Raw genomic sequence first — 20,721 nt, 5'->3', positions numbered from 1 at the left:
GCCAGATTCAAGTCGATCACCAATCCTTTGCTCTTGGCCTTGACACTAGACCCTTCATTGTTTTGTTCTGTGGTAGTTTCGAGGTGGGGGGGGGCACAGCCTAGGACCTTGAAGGTCAGATACTTGTCTAGATGACTTGAAATGGTTTTTATCTCTCTGCTGGATTTCTTGATTGGGTGAGCAACTGTCCGAAGTGGAACCAATCGTATTTTATAGGTGGAAGGGAAAGACATGGTGCACAACAGGTAGAAGCTAGAAGAAGCTAGAAGATTTGGTCTCGATTTGTAGAACCAGTCAGTCATTAGAGGCTCCTAATGGTCTAATGATACATGGGGTTTGTAGGTAGGTAGGGGTGTGTGTGTGTGTGTGTGTGTGTGTGTGTGTGTATGGACAGAGAAAGAGATCTTAAAGAATCAACTCATGGGGTCATAGAACTGGAAAGTCTGAAGTGCACAGGGTGAGTGGGCTGGCTGGAACCTCAGGCAGGGTCTCTGTGTTGCAGTCGTGAGGCCAAATTCTCCATTTGGGAAAGTGTTCATATCAAGCTTGACTATTGTGATGTCGTGGTGAGGATAGCAGTGTCCCTAGGGTATCTATCAGTTGCGATGTTCCCTTCTGGGAAGCCTCAGGATACCTGCCCTCTCCGCGGTCTCTCTCTGAGCAGTTTAGACACACGGGCTTCCACGTCTAATAAAACGGCCCCACTACCCCGAACACCTGATCACCATCTACAGGCTAGTCAGAGCTCTAGCGGGATGGCTAGAGCTAACGTTCTTCCCAAAGTGGAGATTCTATGCAGGAGAGTGACACATTCAAGCAGGAAACTTCTTTCTTAGAGAGTCAGATAAAATCTACAGAGAAGCAGATTTCCATAGCAAGACAGACGGTGACATATCAGGAAGGCACATAGAAGCAGGAGCCCTGAGGTGGACAAGTTCAGGGTAGGAAGAAGCCTTATAGCAAGAAGGGTGGACAGGAATTGGTAGGCCAAGAAACAACATTAGCGGTCAAAATGTCTCCGGGGGGGGGGGGAGCACGAGAGATAAAACAGATTGGCTGGTTTCTCAAGGAGCACTGTAAATTTACCCTGAACAACCTACTTTGGGAAGAGTAGTCCAGAGAGGAGAGGCTTTATTACTCTGCTTCTTGGGTTTTCATATGAGGAGGGACTTCCACTCAGTTTCTCTGAAAACCTTCCAGTTTCTCTTTCTAACAATCCATTTCGTGAGAAAGGAATAGGATCCCTGACTCAGCCTGAGTCTCTATCATGGAAAGTGTCCACATCAAGCTTGACTATTATAATGTTGTAACGAGGATACAAGTGTCCCCAGACTCACGGTAAGACTCAGGCTGAGCCAGGGGTGGGTTGGGCTAGATAATGCACCTATTCCCCGACCTTGAGAGTCTGTGACGCCATCTTGTTTCCAAAACTTAGCAAAATTCCCGTGTTTCTGAAACCTCTGAGAAGTGTTATAGAATCCCCCCACCAGAGGAGAATGTAGTATCTATAGTATAACTCATGAATTTCAGGAATCGAGTTCTCTACCTGAAAGACCAACGATACCTTCATTTATAAAGCTGTGCCTTCCGAAATGGCTATGTGGTTTCATTTAATCTTACAGCTGTTTTAGTAGATGGCTTTGCTAAGGCGACACACATATAAGAAGTTAAAAAAGCATTGTATTACGCTAAATTCCCCATGTTATATTCATCCCACCCATGTCTATATTAATCATTTTTTTCTGCAATTGCCATACATAATCTCTTCAGACTTATTGTAGCATACAGATGGAGACAAACTACAGAAGGAAGACACAGTGTTTCCATTTTACTGCTGACGAAACCTGTGCGCAGAGATTGAAAACCCACTCTGAGATCAAGCAGAAGGTCTGTATAATCAGCATCACAGCATCACTGGTACCTTGTTTCATTCAGCAGGACCCCTTTTCCACTGTTCTAAATACCTACTGACATGTCTGTTATCACTCTCTCCCACACTTGCACACTTTCTCTCTCTCTCTCTCTCTCCCTTACTCTCAATTATAAAATAACACAAGCACACGGTTAAAAATTCAATATGGAATCATGGTATTGAATAAAAGCTAAAATTTCTGCCATCTATGCCCCCCACCCCAATCTACTTTTTAAAAAAAAACCCTTTGACATGAATGGTTAGCTCTTTTGTCGTCATCTTGATTTCTCAATTCATTAACTTTAGACTCTGTATTTTCTCTCGAAGCACATACACATTTTTTACACAAAAGCTTGAAAATTCTCTACCCCGGCAAATAAAAGAAACTGAGAAATGAGGCGATGCAATCACATTAAATACATACAAAGGGTCGGGGGAGGGCTGTCCCTCAAAGTGACTTTACCCTTCCAGTGGTAGGAACACAAAAGGAGAAATTAACAAATTTAAAAGGACGTAGATGTATTTTTTTGATGGGGTTTAGTCTAAAAGTGTTTTCAGCCATCTTCTTCCTTCCTAAGAATGAGGAATAAGCCCATCACCAAGTACATTTTTCCTCTACAAATTCTTTTCCACATTTTTATGTATTTTATCACAGGAGCTCTTACAAACCTTCATCATACTGTAGACATTCACATTTGCTGCTAACATACAGCTTAAGAATATCAACTCTGACTCTTTCAAATTGTCACAGTAGACGTATCTGGGGTCATAGCGGCGGGGGGAGAACTGGGACTGTAACTGCTTGCCACCCTGGATTCATCCCTGCATTCTGACCGCTCCCCCAATAAGCAGCCCATCTCCCGTCCTGCACACTTCCATAACCACTGCTGTTTTGAAGACTCCTGGTAAAATCTGCTTCTCTCTCTCCTCTCTTGCAAATCACAACTTCTCAGAACGATGACATCAGGACTCCCGTTTGGTCTCCACACTCCCTACACTGAAAGCATTGAGCCCACAGCTCATGAACATGTCCCGTCTGGTTGTGACCACTAAAGCCGGGGGGCCCCTGGCAGTGCCCAGGAGAGCCCCAGTCCTGGGGTAGGATGGTGGGGCAAGCTAGACGTTGGCCGTGAAGACATACGCCAAAGCTCTAGACCTATACAACCACAGCTTGAAATGAACACTAACAGAGGCCCCAACCGACAACGAACTACTCACCCATCCGTCATGCAGGCCGGCGGGAGGGAGGGGAAATGAGGATGGGTTGGAAGGAAAGGCACGAAGTTTGCTCCAGCATTTTCCCGCAGCAGGGCTCTGTGTCCTCAGATTCTGTATCTGTCTATTTGGCACCCGATAATCAGAGAACCAAACTAATGGCCAAAGCTGTGAACCAGCTTTTGCAGGCACACGAAAATTATAAATCCTCCACCCATATCCCCAGCTGTCTGCTCTATCAAACTGTCACACATCAAGCCAATATTTTCCCACCCTAAAGCAATGTAGGGCCAGGTACCAAACAGCCAGGAACAGCCTCTAGGCCCCAAAGCCTGCTGGAATGATTCAAACTAGTCAATTCTAAGCTGTTTCCTCTGCCCTGCCTTGACTTTCTCATGAAAATCCCAGTAAAGGCCATGGCCTATGCCTTCCTCTCACCCATGCTCCCGCCTCCTGATCAAACCTGGTGCCTCCCCATTGGGCCCTGCATGGTGTGGCCCGGCATGCCTCCTTCCCTTCGGAACTGTAAGTAATACATTCTCCTTTCGTGTCCTCACTCGGTCACTTTTATAAATTAAGACCCAGGGACATATAAATGAACACCTGAGTACGAATCTCATTCCCTTTCTAATCTAAATGAAGGCTACCACAATAGCCTCCAGAAGAGTAACAGGGAGCAACAGCGGCCCTCACTTTGCTCCCTTTATTACAAATCAAAGTGCACATACAGCACAATTCACTAGGAAGCCAGCGACTGCTACAGCTTATTTTATACAGCTCCAATATAAACACTGTCTGCGGTCTGATACGCCAGTCCCTCCATTCCAGATGCATCAAGTTCATCCACAGGAAGGGGCCGAGGTTATGAGACTAAGGAGACAGAAATCTAGCGCTTAAATCCGTGTTAGTCCCTGAGCTCAAAAATAACTCCTTAAGCAATCACTCACCTCACCCTGGTCAACCGGTCAGACAGCGGCAATAATGGAATGTTCACGGAGGGGAACCCTGAGGGTAGACGCTGATGAACTGGAGGGTGGTTCAGCCCCACTGATGATCCTCACCCTGTTCTTACGGGGAGGGAAAGTGAGTTTGCAGGATAGGACAGAAAGTACAGTTAACAGACAGAGGAAGTATGTTCTGGGTTAGGGCGGTAAGAAGCTACTCTTTTGTCAATTTCTTTTCCTAGACGATAAAAATCAACGCCTGGTGAAAATGATTTCTGGTGGTGCTGGGGGGAAAGCCTTGGAATCTGGTCTCCCTCTTTATGAGGCTTCTGCTGTGTGCTACCCAGATGTTACCTACCAGCCTGATGGTGCCTCCAGATCCAACAGAGAGATGTGTTGGGTCTAACTTTAGGCAGAATGAGAGCTGGAAGCATGTGGAAGGAGGTAAGGGGGAGAGATGTTTTCAAACCCTCCCCTTAGATATAGAAGCTGAGAATAAAAGTGAAAGAAAGTGACATTTAAGAGCCGATGCACAGGAGGTCTTTTCCACATGTGAAATAAACCCAAGCGTCAGACCTAGGTTTGCATCCTGGCTCTGTCATTTGACCCGCCGTGTGACCTTGGGCAAATGACTTTCTCCACAAGGTTTCGTCTGCGGCATGGGAAGGCCAAAAACTTTTGCAGGAGACGGCAGTGGAAGGCACTTCACGTTGTGTGTGTTCAATAAATATTCGCTACTTTTACGGCCAGACGAACCCTTGCGATTCTTATCATGATTGCAAGACTCAGCAACCGCCATCAGGGAACTTTGCAAAAACAAGGTTTATTACTGGTCAGTGACAGAAGGTACACGGCATGCCCAGGGCCACGCGGGATGGTTGTGGGTAGAAAGAGACAGAGGGTGAGTGCAGATCTGAGGTTCTGCTTTCATCTGGGGTCATCCGGGGTCATCCGGGGTGCGTAGGGTTTCACGGATTCTTTTATTGGTAAATTTAAAACCTAACAGTAGGCATTGAGGCAAGAAAAGGGAAAGGAAGTAGTCCGCTGTCTAGGTTTCCCAGGGCTCCCTAAAAGGGACTCCCTGGCCCTGCATCCACTTGCGGGCTCGCAACATGCTTATTTGAGAAACGGATGTCTTTGAAATGGATGCCACGCCACAGCAATCAAAAGCTTAATGTCGGGCACTTACGTTACAATCAATAAAGCTAATTGTCAGGCACTTACACGGAACACTCTCTCTGTGGCCGGGCTTAAACCTGGTGGCTTAAATACCCACTCCGGTGTTTGTGGGCTGGAGGGTTTGGGGAAATTGATGTAACCTCACCCCTTGTGTTCCTTGGTCCTGTAAAAAAGGAATAATCATGATGCTCCAATGCGTTAGGGACACTAAGGATACTAATACACAGGATATGTCCACAGGGTCTGAGAGCTTCACTTCTCCAGGGCAGGACACTTTCCTCAACGTGCTTCAGTTTCTCCCTCTGTAACATGTGGATAGTGATGTGCCTATTTCACTTAGGTGTGGGGGGAGAGTCTGATTGAGTTAACATGTGGAGAAGACTCCGAGGGATCCGGGGACATAGTACGTGCTCAATAAACAGTGGTTATTATGATAATAAGTGCTCAGTCAGTCAGAGTGGCCATTGCTTTGGATGGACAGGACAATAATACCAATGAGAAGATGATGGTCACAGGGGTGAATTCTCCGGTGCCTGCTCTTAAGACGACAGGTGTTCTGGAATCTAAATAGTTTCGACCTGAGAAATAAATCTTTTCCCTATGGACCTATTTTGGTGAGTAATGTTCTTAGGACGATTCCTACCACCTAAATATCAAGGGGCTGACTGAAGGGCCTCCTGGCGAAGCAGCAGATTGAATCGTTCTACTTAGAAGAAATGATCTCAGGGGGGCGCCTGGGTGGCTCAGTCGGTTGAGCATCTGACTTCCGCTCAGGTCACGATCTCGCGGTTCATGGGTTCGAGCCCCGTGTCGGGCTCTGTGCTGACAGCTGGGAGCCTGGAGCCTGCTTCAGATTCTGTGTCTCCCTCTCTCTCTGCCCCTTCCCTGCTCACACTCTGTCTCTGTCTCTCAAAAATAAACATTAAAAAAAAAAAAAAGAATAAATGGTCTTCCTCAAATATTTCTCCATAATCTGTTATTCTTCCAGCCTCTCCTTCCAGTGTCCAGGGAAGCCATTCTCAATTTTTTTGTCGTTTTTCACCCCATTAAATCTACCTGCTTACCAGGTCTTATAAAGTCTACCTCAGAAGTATCTCCAATTTCCTGTCTCCTCTTTCATTCGGCTTGAACCTGCTCGGCCCGTTCAACCTGTCCCTTAAAGCTAAGCCCACAGCCAATGGGGTGGCCCCCACCTGCCACCTGGTGTGCTCCCCACACCTCCTCTTGTTCCCGACCCCAATGATGCTCTGTGCCCACCTCCCCTTCTCATGTCCTCGCAACGCCAAGCCATCTCTCGAATCACGAGGCTGTCTCATGCTGGATGTCGCCCTGGACCCTCAGGGCCTGGCCCAATGCCACAGGCTCGCCTGACCGACTCCCAAACCCAGGGTGACCTGTCGGGAAGTCTAGCGCCCGTCGAAGCCTTGAAGCCTCGGGCCACCTGCTGCTCTCCAAGCTTGTCTTGTCTCATCCAATGGCTGTAACTGGTACCTGGGCATCGGTTTCCCCCCTTCCCACACATCAGGTGCTCCGCCTCCAGAGTGAAGTAGAGGAATAATGTTGTGTGGAATGCAAAGCAGGTTTTGAACAGCCTCCTGCAAAACTCCAGCCTCCGCTGGCCTCCCAGGTCCTGCCTCGTCACACCTGGGTCCTGCGGCAGCATAAAGACCCCGGCCAGTCTGCTCTGAAACCCTGACTGTCTTCCCATTCCTGGAATATGTTGATGCTCTTGGGCCCTCGCAGGGACACACGCTGTCTGGCCTGTTGTGCAAATCTCGCTTCGAGTCGCTTCCTCCCCTGCTGCCTGCTTGGCCCCTCATCAGGTTTCAGGACCCAGCTCAAAAGTCTCCTCATTCTACAGCCTTTCCTGACTCTTCCACAAAGAGTTAGGCTCCTGCTGGGGCCCGGGTGGCTCATTCGGTTGAGCGTCCAACTTCGGCTCAGGTCGTGATGTCACCGCTCGTGAGTTCCAGCCCTGCGTTGGGCTCTGTGCTGACAGGTTGGAGTCTGGAACCTGCTTTGGATTCTGTGTCTCCCTCTCTCCCTGCCCCTCCTGCATGAGCACGTTCTCTCTCTCTCTCTCTCTCTCAAAAATAAATCAATATTAAAAAAAAGAATTAGGCTCCCGCTTTTCCATATGCTCATAGCATTCTGTTAATATTCCTTTTTGGTCCTTTTTATTTCACTGTACGATTCTCTTATTTTTTTTCATTGTATGTATTCATTCAGAAATACATATTCAGGGTTATTGGGTACCTTGGACTCTTCAGGGCCCAGGGGACAAAGAAATAAACACAAAGGTCTATCGCTGTCTTTGAGGAGCTCACACTGTAGGAAGAGAAACAGACAGGAAATTGGACACATAAACAAACGAGACATGTGCCCATTGTGATAAACACAGGGAGGAAGCTAAAGGGGACGAGGCAATAGCAATTAGGGAGGGCAATTTAGAAGTAGACCTTGATGATTGATTTTATGTGTCAACTTGACTGAGCCCCAGGGGTGTCCAGATATTTGGTTAAACATTTTTCTGGGTGTGTTTATGTGGGTGTTTCTGGGTGAGATTAACATTTGAAGCAGTAAACTGAGTAAAGCAGATTGCCCTCCCCAGCGTGGATGGGCCTCATCCAATCAGTTGAAGGCCTGAAAAGAACAGAAAGGCTCTCTCTCTGAAAGACTGCCTTTCAGTGAGGACATCAGTCTTCCCCTGCCTTTGGACTCAGGCTCCAACTGGAACTTACACTGTCAGCTTTCCTGGGTCGCTGGCTTGCCGACTACAGACACCTTGGATGCCTCAGCCTCCATAAACACAGGAGCCAACTCCTTATAATAAATTTATATCTATATATCTCTGTATCTCTGATTGGCTCTCTGAAGAGCCATGACTAATATGCAGGCTTAGGGAAACTCTCTGAAAATATGACAGTTGTGCTGAGCTCGGGAGAATGATGAAAAAAATGGGCATAGTAAGAGCCAGAAAAGAAATAGTTTTAATAAAATGGAATATGAAAGCAAAAGCCTGAGGCTGAAAAAAGCCAAGAAGACGGCACTTAACTCGAGATTCTTTCAGAGAAAGGGAAGGAGGAACCAGATTGCTTGGGCCTGGTGGGTAGGGAAGGAGCTTTAATTTCTGCCCCTAACGCATTAGAAAGCGAAATAACTCACCCTCAATAAATATTTGTGTGACACATGAATTAATAGATAAATAGCTATTTCCCCAATGGTAAAAGCAATTTTAAAAATCTAAAGGGGTGGGGCACCTGGGTGACTCAGTCAATTGAGCCTCTGACTCTTGATGTAGGCTCAGGTCATGATCCCGGGGTCGTGGGATAGAGCCCCGCGTTGGGCTCTGTGCTGACAGTGTGGAGCCTCCTCGGGATTCTCTCGCTCTCTCTCTCTGTCTCTGTCTCTGTCTCTGCCTCTCCCTCTCTCTTTCTGTCAAAATAAATAAATGATGTAAAATTTTTTTTTTAATCTAAAAGGAATGCCACTATTTTTGTCTCTGTTCCTTGAGAGTTTTCATTTAGGGAGCCTGGCAGCCAGAGCCAAAGGGGAGGGTGCAGATAAAAGTTGGCCGCGTCCTATCCGAACAGCAGAAGCAACGGATGGGCAGCCTCCACACCGCAATGAGTTCCCTGACATTTTTGCAGTTTGGGGTTTTTATCTGTTGTTGCAGAACCCGTGTGCACTAATACAGACTACACTTGCCACCTCTCATCAGCGATGAATCATCTACTCAGGAGGAAAACAAGGAAACTTCCCCTCCTGTCGGGAAGCCGGCCACAGCTTTACACAAGAGCGCCCTCTTCTGTGCGGCCACAGCCCCAGGCTTCCAGAACCAGAACGAAAGGTTGCTGCAGCCCCAGCCACCAGCCTCGTCTGGAGGGAACCACAGCGAAGGGGAAGCAAGTCCTTATTAGCTTCTGTCTTACGTGCAACAGCAGCCTAAGCCCACGGAAAAGACAGGGAGCGGAGTTTGGAGCACTTCATTGAGACAGGAGGGGAGGAACTTTCCATCTAATAAAATCCGACGTCTTCATCCAGCATTATGGGGATTTTCCAGGACGCCCAGCCCTGGGAACTGGGGGACCAAAGGGATGCCCAGGGTCCACAAGGCAGAGAGATGCCCGGAGAAGAAAGTGGAAGAACTGACACAGATCCTGCGTGTGTAGCAGCTCATGTTGTGCTTTGAGTGGAGTAACTTTGAGACAAGGGTCTTGGGCTCTGGAACGATTCTATGCTGTTTGCATAGGCTCCTTCAGAGAAGAGCCCCCGGGCAACGGAAAATTAGCTACCCTCGGGCACCTGGCATATAGGACTCACTCAAATATTTATTGAACAGCTCAAAGTGTTGGCTTCCCGTGTCTTTCCGCCGAAGGAAACGTGAAACCTTGTCAGCCATTTCTATCTTAGTTTACTGGTAATTTCAGGTAACTGCGGCCACAGGGTTACTGCCTATGAAACAGCCCCAGAAAACTCGGGAACATGCAAAAATGCATTTATGCAGCTGATAAGTGTGCTGGTTTCCAGCCCGGTACTATTGGTGACCACTGGGCTCACTCATGCGTCTGCAGCTGCTTGGGGGCAGCTGGCGGGCCACTGCTCCGGGGTGGCCCCGGCTGCGGTGATTCAGCTCCGCTCCCCGTGACTTCTGTCGTCCTCCTGGATAGACTGTCTGTCCTGGGCACATTTTCCCTCATGGGAATGGTAGAGGCTCAAGAGTATAAGCTCAAGCAAGAAAACACTTTTCAAGACGCTACTGCGTCATGGCTGATGGCAGGCCATTGGCCAAAACAACTCATGTAGCCAAGTGCACCATCGACGGAGAAGGTAATTCTGTCCTTCCCATGGGAGTCGTGGGGAGGGAGCGAATATTTCTGAACATGAATCTCACGTGCCATGCAGAAGTTTTTTTGTGAAGTGAGTAGAACAAGCCAGTGTGTGATTATAGAGAAAAGACCCCAGGACACAGAGTCCTGGGGCATGGGCCTTTGAATGCTTCCTGAAGGCGAGCCCTCAGGTTTAACCTTACCCCACTTCATCCCGAAAAAGACCTGACGAGGTTGATAATATCAGTCTCATTTTGTAGAGGGACCCAGATTTGTTCTGTTCCAAATCCTATGCTCTCTACCACTGTGACCAAGATCTGGAACCTCCCCCAGGAAGTGGCCCTGACCCGTCACAGTTTGACTCTTTAGATCAACATCGAACACGTGTAGCCTCTTTTCTGGAGGTCCATTTTTCATGGATTTGCATTCTGCCCTCCCCCGTCTTCCCTCCTTGAGGTCAAACATGCCCACTTCCCTGCTCATCCTTTCCGTTCAGTTTCTACAAAGTACTCACTGTCCTGCGTATCTGAGTATAGGAATAACAGAGATAAAAAAGACCTGGATGAAAACCTTCAGAGACTTTAATAAAAGAGCATATTTTAGGTTGGAAATAAGTGACCCAAAGGGAAGCATTTCATCTGTGCTGAAAAGCGAGTTGAAGACTTGGGAGAAAGGTAAGTAAATCTGGCTGGGGTTTTTTTTTTAGGACTCACTGATCACACCCTACCTGGATACTCAGCTCGGGGAAGCACATTTTAAGAAAGAAACAGAAAACAGAAATACTTAGAACCGACCAATTAGAATGACGAGGATGTCCAAAGCCATGTGACTTGAAGAACGTTTGAATACAGGCTCTTCAGCTGGAGAAAGAGAAGATTTAAGAGTAAGGCAAGAGTTCTGTTCAAACAGGTTAAGGGCTACCATGTTGGAAAAGGGACTGAGGTTTTAGAAGGCAGAAGTAGTACTCAAGAATAGAGGTTAAAGATTCTTATTCAACTTGATCGTTTAGCCACAAAACATTAGAGCTGTCCAAACACAGTGCAGGTGTCCTTGAAAGGTGATAAATCTGACTTAAGTCTAAAGGAAAGAGTGGGCAATCACCTCAGAAAGAAATAATCAAAGAAGGCTGTCTGGATGGCTCAGTTGGTTAACCATCTGGCTCTGGCCCAGGTCATGACCTCAGAGTTTGTGAGTTCGATCCCTGCTTCGGGCTCTGCACTGGCAGTGCGGAGCCTGCTTGGGATTCTCTCTTTCTCCCTCTCTCTGCCCCTGTCCTGCTCTCTCTCTCTCAAAAGAAATAAATACACTTTAAAAACAAAAAACAAAGAAATAATCAAAGAGATTGGAATCGGAGGACAAATGGACTAGCTGAACTCTAGGATCACTTCCAAATTTGGAAATTCCAAAAAATCCAAAGAAATCGGTTTTTATTACTGCAAACACAATGACAGTAACAATAATAATTCATTTTTCTTCTGTTCTGCTTTGTAGTTTGGAACATACCATCATGCCTGTGGGGAGGGTAGAATCGATATTTTTTTTGCATCGTATACAAGGAACCGAGGCTCAGAGTCCAGTGAGAGCGCTGGACACACAGTAAGCAGAAGGATTAAGATTCTTCTAAGAGGTCCCTTTCAACATTGTCCTGTTGCTGCCAAATCTGATCATGAGAAGAGAGTTCACGACCTCTCTAGATGTGGGCAGAGAAGGGAAGAGCCGATTTCGGAAAGGTCAGCCAGGACTTGGTGTCCGGAAGGTTCGGGTCGTGTTTCTACTTCTTATCTAGCGGGGTATATCAATGAGCACCCTCCACGAGCCCTCAACAGTTGTGGTACCACCCTGGTCTTTTCGGGGGTCTTGCTTAGACTCTTCCCTGAGGCCTGACAAGAACTGGGCCTCCTGGGGCTATGGCGGGATTCAAGCCAGGGAAACCCGGTGGGCAACAGTTTCTTTGCCTTGTCTCCGCTTTTGAGGGCAGGAGCTCCCAAACTCTTGCCTATCTCGTTCCCGGCAGCCTCACTTTAGAAACACGCACAGAGATGCACCCCTCGCTCCCCCCTTCCCTCCACCCTACATTCCCTTGCAGCTCACCGCAGGGCTGGGTGGGGGCAAGCAGGAAAGGGACTAACTCAGCTTCTGCCCTCCGCCCTCCTGACAGCCTCACCCCCAGCCGAGTCCTCCCTTTCTGAAGGGGAGCACTCCACGCACACCCACCCCTTCCCCGCCCGTCCCCACTGACCCAAGGCCCTCTGAAGCCAAGACTCTGAGACTCCTTCTGGACACCCGTTCTCAGGTAATTTTTCAGCTCCCTATCAGCGCCTAACAGCCTTGACTTCCCTGACTGAAAGAAGACTAATTAAAATGACAAACTTCACGTTGATTTATTACCACACGGGTGAAAACAATAAACAACCGTGACATCGCTATGTGTTTGGCTCTCTGTCACCCCTCCCCGCAGCGCCCGGCTTGGTGACTCAGGCAATGGGGAAATGGTGACTACCACTGAGCCTTCCCCGGGCTTCCTCCCCACCCAGGTCTCTTCACCTCCCCCACACGCTCTCTACACCCTCCCTGCACAAGAATATAGGGCCCCCCAGCAAAGGTGCAACAAGTTCAGCTCGACAAAGGGCTTTCTCACATCCAGTCCCAATGGCAACCCAGGGGGGCACTTGCCATCATCTGTATCGCATGGATGAGAAAACCAAAGTCCCAAGAGGCTAATGATTAATTCAAGGTCATGTAGCCGCTAGATAGATTATTAATTAAGCTCTGACACTTGCAGGGGCCATGGTTCTTTGCTCTCCAAGAGCAGTGTGTTTGGAACAAAAATATACTTGAGTTATAGCCATCTAGCAAACATTTACTGAAACTGAACCAAATGCTTAGCAAAATGCTTCTCCCGGGGCTGGGAGATGAGTGAAATGATAAAAGCGGGCCCCTGCTTCAAGGAGGGAGTGAGGACAGTCAGGGACTAACCTCTGATAGATACAACTCTGTAGACTCCAGCCACAATCCGTGGCGCCTGTGAGTCTGACACCGAGGAACCACAAAGTAGCCACGCCCAGTGTGCCTGAGTGGGGATCGCATCGTTTTATATCATTCTTTCCTTTATTTCTTTAGACCCTCTCTTAACCTCATGTTCTCTGCTGCTTCCATTTCCTCTTTTCTTTTTGTAACAAAATCCTTGTAGTATAATACACACCTTATTTTTTTTTTTATAATTCCCTCTACACTATGGACCAATGTATTTTCTTTATAGTACTCACCCCTCTCTGAAATTATCTTATTGGTCTGTTTGCTAGTTAGTTAATTGCCTGCCTCTCCTTCTACAAGTACTTGTTTTGGTTACTGTTGTAAACACAGGACCTACGATAGCAGCTGGAGTGTAGAAGAGGAAGAAATAGTTGTTGAGTGAACGAACGACCAAATGTCTTCACTGCGTGCACCAGTAAATCGCTTTCCACAGCGTTTTCCCGATTAATTTATCCAAGCTCATCAGAGAATTCTATCACGAGTTCTACGTCACTTACGTGACATTGCTTACGGATTACTGATAATATGTGTAAATTATCAAACATGGGGTAAGGCACACGGCAGGCACAAACACAAAAGCTGGCTATTACATGATAATTACTTAAGGGGCACACAATATTTCTATCCTCCAAAGACCTTGGTGCTATTCTGATCATTGGAAGGTAATTGACAAATGGAATTAAAGTGCGTATTGACCACAAGACATTAAACTCAGTGTTGAGGTGAGAGATCCAAATAATGGCAAGGCTTTATTTTCTGTGTTAACAACCTATGTGGGTTGAACCCACGGGAAAGTTAACTGACAATACGTGTTGAATAATTCAAGACACACTGGCTTAATTGTTATATAATTGCCATAACCAATATTGACGGAGCTCTAGTTATATAAACACATTTTATACACAGGGTCTGTTTTCATTCTCACACCACCCTAGGTCTTCTGATGGGTCACGATGATAAGAAAATGGAGGAATCTGCCCTCAAGCCCAAGCCCGTATGCCAGGAAAGCTCATTCTTCTAGACTCTATGTGATGCTGCTATGATAAAATGCTCTTGTGTATGACGTTGACAATTTTGAACAAATTGAACAAACCATGTAATATATGCTGCTAATTTTTCAAGTTCAGAGGCAGTGGGCTTTGAGCCAGTTTGTCTTGCATCATTGGGAACACCAAAGACTGAGGCAGGAAAGCAGTTCCACGGGCATAGTTCCGGAGCATGTTTAGAGGAAAGGCTGAGGAGTCTTTACAGTGTCCCTGCTATGGAATGGACCACAGCTATCTCAGTAGAATGATAACAGTGCTGATTCCTCTACAGGGCAATGAAAGTCGGTTGCATGTTTTAGAGCTGGGATGTAGAGAAATGAGATATCCCCCTGCACACCCGCTCGAGTGGTTAAGATGCGAAAGATTGACAAGACCAAGTGTTGGCCAGGATGTGGAGAAACTGGAAACTCATACATGGCTCGTGGGAATGTAGATGGTACAACCACTTTAGAAAGCAGTTTGTCAGTTTTTAAAAATTTAGACGTACACTTAGCATAGGAACCCAACAATTCTACTCCTAGATGTCTACCAAGAGAAGTGAAAACATACGTTCGCAGTAAGACATGTATACAAGTGTTCATAAACAGTTCAAAAACTGGAAAGAACCCAAATGTCCATCAACTGAAATGGATAAACAAACGTGGTTCATCCGTACAATGGAATGGTATCCAGCAATAAAAAGGGAACAGAGTGATGCCACAAGCTGAGTCATGGATGAGCCTCAAAACATGACGCTGAGTGAAACAAGCCAGATGTAAAAGACTCTTCGTATTGTATGATTCTGTTTACGTGAAACACCCAGAAAAGGCTGCTGATACAGCAAAGAGTAGATCAATGGTTGCCAGAGACTATGCGAGTAAGGATTGGGCTTACAAAGAAACCCAAGGGAACTTGGAAGTCTTCTAAACCTGGCTTATGCTGGTTGTTACACTAATACGTAACATCACTGAAACTCATCACACCATATACCTGAAATGGTAGATTTCATGGTTTAAAAATAATACCTCGAGAAAGCTATTTCATCTATCTATGAATCTATGTATCTATGTATCTATCCATCCATCTATTATTTAGTTTTTTTAGTATTCTTTAAAATTCCAGTATAATTAACATACAGTGTGCATCAGGTTCAACAATTTTATACATTACGCAGTGCTCATCGTGATAAGTATGCTCTTAATCCCTTTCACGTTTTTAAATGCTTGGTCAAATTCACCTATGAAGCCGTCTGGACCTGAAATTTTGTTTGTTGGGAGTTTTTTGATTACTGATTTGATTTCATTTCTGGGAATTGGTCTGTTCACACTTTCTATTTCTTCCTGATTCAGTTTTGGGAGATTGTATATTTCTAGGAATTTATTCACTTTGTAGTTGTCCTATTGGTTGGCATAGAATTTTTTTCTCTTCTAATTCTTTTTATTTCTGTGGTGTCAGTTGCTATTTGTTCCCTTTCATTTCTTATTTTGCTTATTTGAGTTCTCTCTCTTTTTTCTTCCTGTATCTGGCTGAAGGGTTATCCATTTCGTTGATCTTTTCAAAGAACAAGCTCTTGGTTTCATTGATCTGTTCTATTGTTTTTTAATTTTTATTTCACTTATTTCTGCTTTACTCTATTATTTCCTTCCTTCTACTGGGTTTGGATTTTGTTTGTTTTTTTTCTAGCTCCTGTAGGTATCGGGTTATGTCGCTTATTTGAGATTTTTCTTGTTTCTTGAGCTAGGCCTGTACTGCTATAAAATTTCCTCTTAGAACAGTTTTTCGGAGTGCCTGGGTGGCTCAGTCGGTTAAGTGTCGGACTTCAGATCAGTTCATGATCCTGCAGTTCACGAGTTCTATCCTCGCATCGGGCTCTGTGCTGACAGCTCAGAACCTCGAACCTGCTTTGAATTCTGTGTCTCCCTCCCTCTCTGCCCCTCCTCCACTCGTGGTCTGTCTGTCTCTGTCTCTCTCTCTCTCTCTCTCAAAAATAAACATAAAAAAAAAAAGAACAGTTTTTGCTGCATCCCAAGGACTTGGGGTCATTATGTTTTCATTTTCATTGGTCTCCGTGTATTTTTTTATTTCCTCTTTGATTTTGGGGGTGCCCATTGTTTAGTCGATATTATTTAACCTCCAAGTATTTGTGCTCTCCCCAGATTATTTCTCATAGTTTATTTCTAGTTTCATAATGTGGTCAGAAAAGATGCATGCTATGACTTCAATCTTCTTGAATTTGTTGCGACTTGTTTTGTGGCCTATTGTGTAACCTGTTCTGAAGAATGTTTCCCGTGCACTTGAAAAAAATGTGCATCCCGCTCTTTTAGGATAGAACATTTTGGATATATCAGTTAGATCCATCTAGTTCAACGTGTTATTCAAAACCACTGTTTCCTTGTTGACCTTCTGTTTAGATGATCTATCTACTGATGTAAGTGGAGTGTTAAAATCCCCCTACCACTATTGTTTTACTACTGACTGCTTCCTTTATGCTTGTTATGAGCTGCTTTATGTATTTGGGCACTCCTACGTTGGGTGTATAATATTTACAACAGTTATATCTTCTTATTGGATTTTTCTTTTTATGATTATACAGTGCCCTTCTCTGTCTCTTTGTACAGTCTTTGTTTTAAAGTCTATTTAGTCCGATGTAAGTATTGCTACTCTGACTTTCTTTTCACTTCCCTTTCCGTGATAAGTCCTTTTCTATCCCTTCGCTTTCAGTCTGCGTGTGTCCTTAGGTCTGAAATGAGTCTCCTGTAGGCAGCATGTAGATGGGTCTTGTGTTTTTATTCATTGTCACCCTGTCTTTTGATTGTAGTGTTTAGTCCATTTACATTCAACGTAATTATAGATAGGTAGGCGCGTAATGTCATTTTGTTACTCGTTTTGTGGTTGTGTTTGTAGTTCTTCTCTGTTCCCTTATTCTGTTGCTCTCTTCTCTCATGGTTTGCTGGTTTTCTTTAGTGACATCCTTGAATTCCATTCTCTCCCTCTCTCTCTTTTCGCATCTATTACTGGCTTTTGATTTGTGGTTATCATTAGGCTTGCGTATAACGTCTTACGCATATTGCCGTCTCTATTAAGTTGATGATCCCTTAAGCTTGAACCCATATCTTTACTCCTCTTCCCCCACCCACATTTTAGGTATATCTGAGTAAAGCTATTTTTAAAGGGAAGGATAAGATGCATTCGAGAGAAACTGGGGAAGAAGAATATTCCAGACAGACCCCATGGCTTATTTGACTGTGAGGGACAAATGAGAAGGGCACTGCCAGGCTTTTGATGGGAAAATGGATGGTGACTTTTAACAAATACAAGAAAGATACTGAGTTACTGCTCAAATAAACAACACTGAAGCCAAGCTAACACAATTCCCTTTATTATATAAACAAAGCAACTTCCTTTTCTAGTCCCTTAAAGGTTTAGAAATGAAACAGATTCCAGGACCTTTTTTCCTTCACTCTTACCAAAATCTTGGTCCTTTAAAGGAAGCACCTCCAGAATGTGTAGAAACAGAGGGGGGGGGGGGGGGGAAAGCAGGGGGAAAGGCAGCATATTGAATCCCCGGGGAGGCTGGTCTAGTGAGTGTTACATTTTATTTTAAGAGCAGAGAGGCTTAGATACCTTTGGAAGCCTTTGCCCATTCGGGATGTAATCAACGGCTTTCTTTTTTTAGCTTCTTCCCTGAAGTAATTGAAGCTCCTTCTCACAGTTACATGAGTCCAAAGGGACAATATCTCAGGGAGAGAAATCTCTACTTACAAACCAGTTAATCCTAGCCATTTCTAGCAATGACAGTTTGAACAGAGCCTAATCTTCCTTGTGTTTTGGAAAAGACTAGTTTTCTAAAAGGGTATCCTTTTTTTTTTTTTTTTTAAATGCTTATTTATTTTTGAAAGAGAGAAAATACAGGCAGGGAGGGGCAGAGAGAGAGAGGGAGACACAGAATCCGAAGCAGGCTCCAGGCTCTGAGCTGTCAGCACAGAGCCCGACGCGGGGCTCGAACTCACGAGCCGGGAGATCATGACCTGAGCCGCAGTTGGCCGTTTAACCGACTGAGCCACCCACGTGCCCCTAAAGGGTGTCCTTCTAAATTTTTATTTAAGGAAAACCCAATATCTGAGTTGCTTTCTCAGGAGCTACCATGGGGTTGATTTTTCATGAACCTTTGAACAGATGTGGTCTGAACCACAAAGCCATTTAGAAGCATTTCTCTATCAATACATTGGAAGTAAAATTCGTTGGAGAAATTCAGCGTAAAATGATTTAGCATTGTTTGTAAATAAATAAGTGATCTACAACAAGAGTTTTTTTTTTTAAAAAAAAGAGAAAATGGATTGTATAGGATGTATTTTTTATATAAATATTCCCTGTCATGAGAAAACCAGAAAATAGGATTTGGAAAAAGAAAAAAAAAAACAAAAAACGCTCAATATGTAATTAGAAGATACAGCAAGTTTGGTTTTTGTCTCCTCATCCACACTCACTTTTGAGCAGGGGTATATGTCTTATATTGGTGGAAACACCCATTTATTTTCTGAAGCATTGGGAAGCTTCAGTTACAGCAGGCAGTGATTTCCCACCTTTTCCTTGTCTGGAGGGATCCAGGATCTACGCTCCGCCCCCTGAGGAGTAATAAAGATCGAAGGGAGGACAGAGCAGCCATACTTTTTAGTTTGCCATGTCCAAATTTTGGCGGAGATCGTTTATTAGGAATTCAGCAACAACAGACTTGTGGTCTTATGATTTCTAGATGATCTCTACAAGATAAATCTTGAATGGATTCCTGCCATTTTCACCTGTTTTCTTATCAGGCGACCAGTTACACAGTCTCAAGAGATAACTGCTACTATTTTACAATGTCATTTTCCTAAACAATTGATAAACTATCTTCAAACCTAGAGATAACAATAGACTTTTCTGAATAAATATAAAAGAAATGGAAGGAAGCTGTCCTCACTGCCCCCCCCCCATTTCTTTTCCCTTCTTAAATCCGTAGAAAAGTCACAATCCTTTTTAACTTCTTCAAAAACCCAAGGGAAGTATATTAGCCAGTTTAATAGGCAGGCCATCAAAGGGAATAGAATCTGATACCTTAAAAAAACAATGCAGTTTAGGGGCGCCTGGGTGGCTCAGTCGGTTAAATGGCCAACTTCATCTCAGGTCATGATCTCACGGTTCATGAGTTCGAGTCCCGCGTCAGGCTCTGTGCTGACAGCTCAGAGCCTGGGGCCTGCTTCGGATTCTGTGTCTCCCTCTCTCTCTGCCCCTCCTCCACTCATGCTCTGTTTCTCTTTTTCTTTCAAAAATGAATAAAAGTTAAAAAAAATTTAAAATGCAGTTTCTTACAAAGTAAACATACACTTACCATATGACCCAGTAATGTCACTCCTAAGTAATATTTTCTTCCCATCTGTAGTTTATCTTTGTATTTTTGTAACAGTAGGTGTAATTTTTTTTTTTTTTAATAAAACTGAAATCAGGGACGCCTGCATGGCTTAGTCAGTTAAGCGTCTGACTCTTGATTTCGGCTCAAGTCACAATCTCACGGGAGCTGAGTTTGAGCCCTGCATCAGGCTCTGCACTGACACCCCAAAGCCTGCTTGGGATTCTCTTTCTCCCTCTCTCTCTGCCTCTTCCATTGCTCTCTCTCTTTCCCTCTCTCAAAAATAAATGATAAACATTTTTTAAAAACCAATGCATTTGAAAATGTCTTGTATGGTCTCTCTCAGGTGACAAGAGGATCGGGGATATTTCCAGATTCCTGACTTTGATGGGGACAGTGAGAACGAAGGTTCTTATCTCTGATTTGCAGGTAATGAGACCAGAGGTGTGCTTCACTTTAAGAAAGTCCAAAATACACGAAATGTTACAGTTAACTAATTCAAATGATGATTATTCAAATTATGAAATGATTCTTTTCTTTAAGTGGAAGGCTTAGGATAGATATTTGTTACTGACACTTGAGTGAAGGGCTAGTTCAAAAGAAGGCAGAGAAGTTCGCAGCTAAAATAAACGGACGATGAGACATCACGGCTCACTGAAGATAAATCTTGAAACAAAGATACATTGCTTCTGAAATCGGACCGTAAACAATTGGGGGAGGGGAGATTTGATTACTACAAATTGGTTTTGCTGTAACCATTTTACAAAATGAGGCACATCCCAAACCTCTTCCTTTTTGTAACAGTATCTGCTTCATTGCCTGTTGCCTCTCCCCGAACAACTGTTAATAGCTTGGTCCCAGGAAAAGCAATCCTGTATTTCTAGCTTGTGTGGTGGGACCGGTTGCCTAGCATTGCAGTAAATTTTACAAAACAGTTGGCGGAAGGATCAGACCAGCTCGGCTAAATGAATTAAGCAATCACGTAGGACTGTAGGGCATAGTAGGAGGAATGTCCAAATTAAAGCACTTGATATTCCCTTCTCACAGCCCCGCTTCCCCCCGCATATGCTTTGGCTGAGCAGGCGGTAATTTGATATTAAACAAGGTTCTTATTAAGCAGATACAATGAAATAATGCTGAATTTCTGTTGCATTAGTGGAGTTAAATGCATTTTATTAGCACTCATTAGAAGGAGGGA

General features: G+C 44.8%; 1 non-coding gene across 1 annotated transcript; it reads left to right on the top strand.

The window, feature by feature from the left end:
- Positions 1–5,982: 5,982 nt before the first annotated feature.
- Positions 5,983–6,067, top strand: TRNAG-UCC. The gene has a single exon. It is a non-coding gene; the product is annotated as a tRNA-Gly (tRNA).
- The last annotated feature ends 14,654 nt before the right edge of the window (positions 6,068–20,721 follow it).

The sequence above is a fragment of the Felis catus genome, chromosome F1, assembly GCF_018350175.1.
Source record: "Felis catus isolate Fca126 chromosome F1, F.catus_Fca126_mat1.0, whole genome shotgun sequence".
Lineage (NCBI taxonomy): Eukaryota > Metazoa > Chordata > Mammalia > Carnivora > Felidae > Felis > Felis catus.
This window is presented reverse-complemented; position numbering and strand designations above follow the sequence as displayed.